This window comes from Cucumis melo, chromosome 1, assembly GCF_025177605.1.
Source record: "Cucumis melo cultivar AY chromosome 1, USDA_Cmelo_AY_1.0, whole genome shotgun sequence".
Classification (NCBI taxonomy): Eukaryota; Viridiplantae; Streptophyta; class Magnoliopsida; order Cucurbitales; family Cucurbitaceae; genus Cucumis; species Cucumis melo.
Genome location: NC_066857.1, coordinates 15,845,319 through 15,850,817, shown reverse-complemented (window position 1 = coordinate 15,850,817; position 5,499 = coordinate 15,845,319). Strand labels below are relative to the sequence as shown.

General features: G+C 29.9%; 1 pseudogene; it reads left to right on the top strand.

The window, feature by feature from the left end:
• Positions 1-3,903: 3,903 nt before the first annotated feature.
• On the top strand, positions 3,904-4,813 carry LOC127148447 (uncharacterized; annotated as a pseudogene).
• Positions 4,814-5,499: the final 686 nt, after the last annotated feature.

Here is a 5,499-nt window from a genome sequence, read left to right as displayed (position 1 = left end):
ACTTTCTGCACAATTTGATGTCATCATTCTATACCTTATTCTACGTGAATATGTCCGAGACCACTTCTTAAAACCAACACTGCTAAGATAATCTCTAATATTTAAACAAACAGACTCCATGCATCTCATGTGGTAATCAAATTCTTTAACAGTGTAGGCATAAGCACAGCTAAAGAAATACTTATCAAGTAGTGGATTCTTAAAATGGACTTTCAAGTTACTTAAAAGATGTTTTGTGCACACATAGTACTCAACATCAGGAAACACTCTTAAAACTCCTTTGGGGATGCTAAGATGCCTATAAGAAAAAATGACTAAATTAGCCTGCTCTTGAAAACTACTTCGTATCTTCTAAAAAAAACCATGTCTATGATGGATCATTTTCAGAATCTATAGTGGCAAAAGCAAGAGGGAAGATTTGATTGTTACCATCTTGTGAGGAGGCTGTTAATAAGATGCCACCAAACTTACACTTAAAAAATGTCCCATCAACAGAAATAATAGGTCTACAATATTTCCACCCCTCAATTGATGCACCAAAAGCCATAAAACGAAACTTGAAATGACCACTATCATCCATTTCTAAAGCAGTGTATGTACCTATAATAATTAAAAACATATTTCTATCAGCACAAACAAAAAAGAACATAAAGAATATCAAACATGCCAATATTGGTCTATCTAGATAGCCTGTGATATTAGTTTATCCACATCTATCTGCAAATCAATTTAAATTTGATATAAAAAAATAATCATACCTGGGTTAGATTCAACTAATTTATCAAAGAATCTTGGAATCAATGCATACGATTCAACTGTATCACCATGTAATATCTTTACCATATGTTTTTTTTGCCCTCAAAGCTTCCTGGTAACTGATATTAACTTCAAGATTTGTACGAGCCTTATGCACAATCTCTTTAGGAATTGAACGATCAGTAGACATGAATCTAAAATCATCTATCAAACAATTGTCAATTACTGTTGAAGAAGCTTGCTTGTGATAACTTTGGGCAGTACTCAATTAACAATCATGGTCAGAAGTGTATTTTCATAGCATTCACAAATCACTTTTCTTATAACGAGATGCCCTTACATACCATTTGCAGCCTTATTGCTGACATCTAAATTTAAGAGACTTCAAATTTGATACTGTAGTCCTAAATTGAAAGTTGTTCTTCACTGCTATTATGCAAAAATACTTTAAAAGCATTTCTTTACTTTCAAATAAACTTTTTTCCTTCAAATCAGAATAATAAGAGATGTCTCTTATAACTTCATCATTTGAAACAGAAGAAGAAAAACCTATATTCAGTGACATACCAACATTCTCCCGTACACTACTAGATGAAAAAGACGTTCCCAAACAATTAACACTTACATGGACAACTAATGGATGTCTACTAGTTGCATTTTTAATAAAAACTAAATACCAAGCAACATCATTGTGCTTCTTTATCGGCACCACAGTTTGAACATTACTTTTATCAAAATCAAGTAAAACAGATAATTCTACTGATTCATCCAATTCAAGTTGTTCACATGTCAAAGCAACCAAAGAATTAAAGCTGACTCACATATCTACCAAAATTCCGGACACTGAGTAATTCTCATAAACATTGCAGCCATTCCATTGACCTCCATAAAAAACAACAATAGGAATAAACATTCTAATCTAAAAAAAAATAAAATATAATTAAGTATTTAGATGTAATAAGAGAATACTAAACGATCGTGCAAAGAAGTTAATAAATATTAAACGATCGTTTAACACCAATACATGATCGTACATAATAAATTAAACGATCATTTAAAGACAATGATCGTTTAAACCATCGTGCAAAGAAGTTAATAAATACTAAACGATTGTTTAACACCAATACACAATCGTATATAATAAATTAAACGATCGTTTAAAGACACTGATCGTTTAAACCATCATATCCAATTTGATACACGATTGTTTAAAGATATTGATCGTTTAAACCATCTTATTAAAATTGATACACGATCGCTTTTAGACGCTGATCATTTAAACAATCGTATTGAATTTGATACAAAATCGTTTAAAGATGCGGATCATACAAAATATTGAAAATTTTCGTGTTCGTAAAGATGAACGATTGTGTTCATATAACAAAACAATCGTCTGTATATTGTTAAACGATTATGTTGGTAAAGGTAAACGATCAAGTAATTCAATGAAAATTATCCTGAAAACTTCAAACTATCGATCTTCATAATGATGTACACATCTTACAGTGATTTTTAAAAGTTAAAAACGAAATAAAAAATCTTAAATTCTTACAAACAACAAAAAACTCAAACGACATTCATACTGAAATATAAATTCTTAAATCAATGTAAACAGTAATCAAAACCTTCAACGATCTTCATAACCAAATACAGGATGTCTTACAGTAATACCTACATATGCTAAACATTCTATCTTCACGCTGAAATATATAATTCTGAACGAAATTTTATAATCAACTAAATAGTTCAAAGAAAAAGGATATTTAGAATACTCACCGAAACCAAAATAACTTAGATGATATCAACAGAACAATATATGCGATCTTGATTGTCCAAGATGATAAGAAGAGAAACGATGTTATCGAAGATAATGAATATCAAAGCAAATGTTGTCGAAAATTACAAAACTCGAAATAGCTCGAATGATCAAGATGAAAGATATATAAAAGACGAGATGAATAACTTAAAAATGACGATCGTGAAAAAATCGAAAAGAAGAAGAAAATCAGATTTGAAAGATCGTTATAAAAGATTAAGGGCAAATAAGGAATTTTGAAAAAATAATTTGCCTTAATGGGCTTGTTACACGGGCCGTAAATAGTTTACAGTTTTGTTACATTTATGTAAGTTTCCCTTTCAAATATCTTTCCAAAGTTCAATAATTTTATTTCTCAAATATCAAATTTTTTCCTAAATTGTCACAAAATATATTTTATTCCAAACGTCATTAATTTTCTTTTCCCAAATATCAAATATCTTTCCAATTCTCAATAATTTTATTTCTCCAAATGTCAATATTAACAAGAGGAAAAAACCCAACTAAGATAAAACCATAACTTATTTTCTAGCCGCTGTCGTTTGTTATCTAACAAATATTTAGAAAAAAAAAATACAACAAAGTCGGTGATCTAAACTTTCACTCTCTCAAAAATGTTCCATGAAAAAGGTATTATTCTTTCTTTTTTATTTTAATTTTTTTATGTAATTTTTAAATTCACATTTACATTACTTAAGTATATATTTATTTTATTTTATTTTAGAATTAAAGGCTAGAAGATAAATTTTTTTCATTCATCGTTAGAATATAGTACCATATCAATTTACCGGTAAGTTCAAATTCTTCTTAATATTTTTAGTTTTAATACTTTTCAATCTATGTGATAAACCATAATACTTATTGTTTAATACTAATTTTGTAGAGTTAACATATCAATATGGAGAAATATTTTAAAAGAAAAACAACAATAGAAACTATAGAGTAATCATCCGTAAAAAAGATACATAGTCTTGATTCTGATAGATCTTATAAAGAAATCAATTTAGGAGAACTACTTGTAGATCTTGGTCTAAGAACTAGAATTTCTGAATATAATTATAATATTCAAGATCAAGTTTGTAGAGCATATCTACAAAAAGGTCATTGTCAACCTTGAAATCATATTTTTCCATTCAAGAAGTTTGGGGCAAAGTCAAGACGATTTAATCCAGCTTGGTTTAAAGAATATTCCAATTGGTTAGAATATAATATTTCTAAGGATGCTGCATTTTGTTTATGTTGCTACTTGTTCAAACCAGAAGTAAGTGAAGAATTAGGAGGGGAATGTTTTGTTAGTGAAGAATCAACATATCGAGACTTTTTTAAATAGGATGTCTATCCAAGTACGAGCTGAGTATCGAACTCGATTAGATGCATCAATTGATTGTACTCGATTTTTGTTACGGCAAGGTCTTGCATTTCATGGACATGATGAGACTGATGATTCAAAGAATCAAGGTAACTTTCTTGAACTATTGCGATGGTTGTGCAACCATAACAAGGATATTGAAGCCATGACATTGAAAATGCTCCAAATAATTTGAAATTGATTGCACCTGATATTCAAAAAGATATAGTAAACTGCATTACAACAAAAATTATTAATACAGTTATGACGAATCAAAAAGAGATGTGAGTGACAAACAATTTTCTATCTTGATAGACGAATCAAAAGATATATCTTCAACGGAGCAAATGTCAGTTGTATTACGATATGTGGATGAAGGTCATGTGATTGAACGATTTATTAGAATCATCCATGTCAATAATACAAGTGCCCTATCACTTAAGGAAGCTATTGATGGTTTTTCTCTCAACATGGGTTAAGTATTGATAATTTGCGAGAACAAAGATATGATGGAGCAAGTAATATGAAAGGTGAGTTCCATGGCTTGAAAGCACTTATTTTGAAAGAAAATGAATGTGCTTTTTTACATTCATTGTTTTGCTCATCAACTTCAATTAGCTCTTGTAAATACTGCAAAAAATTATGTGAAAACTGCCGGTCTTTTCTTTATTGCTACAAATGTAGTAAATGTTATTGGAGCATCAGCAAAACGTCGAGATATTCTAGGAGAGAAACATAGCATGAAAATTTTTGAAGCTTTAAATAATGGTGAAATATCAAGTGGACAAGGATTAAATCAAGAGATAATGATTAAAAGACTAGGAGATACTCGATGGGGGATCACATTACAACACTTTAACGAGTTTAGTTACAATCTTCTCTTCAATATTTGATGTGCTTGAGACAATTGTGGATAATGGATCAAATTCAGAACAAAAATACGAAGCACAGATTCTAATGAATTCAATCATGTCATTTGACTTTGTTTTCAATATGCATCTCATGAAAAATATATTGGGAATCACAAATGACTTCTCTCAAGTCTTACAAAGAAAAGATCAGGATATTGTGAATGCAATGAATGTAGTCAACATTTGTAAAGGTAGACTGTAAGCAATGAGAGAATCTGGTTGGGATTGATTATTGGAAAGAGTTTCTTATTTTTGCAGTAGTCATGATATTGAAGTTCTTAAAATGGATGCTATGTTTTTAGTTCGAGGACGAAAAAGTCAAAAATCTCAACCAATTACAAATTTGCATCATTATCGTGTTGAAGTCTTCTATACTGTCATTGATATGCAACTCCAAGAGTTGAACAACCATTTTACTGAATCAAGTACTGAATTGCTTCTCTCTATGACTTGTTTGAATCCAAGTAATTCATTTGCTACTTTTGATAGACAAAAACTTAGTTGACTTTCTCAGTTTTATCGAAGAGACTTTTCAGCTATTAAACTCTTTATGCTTGAAGATTAACTTCAAAATTACATTATTAATATGCGTTCAGAGTTTATTGAACTACAAAGCATTGGTGATCTTACAGTAAAAATGGTCATTACGAAAAGAGATAAGGTCTACC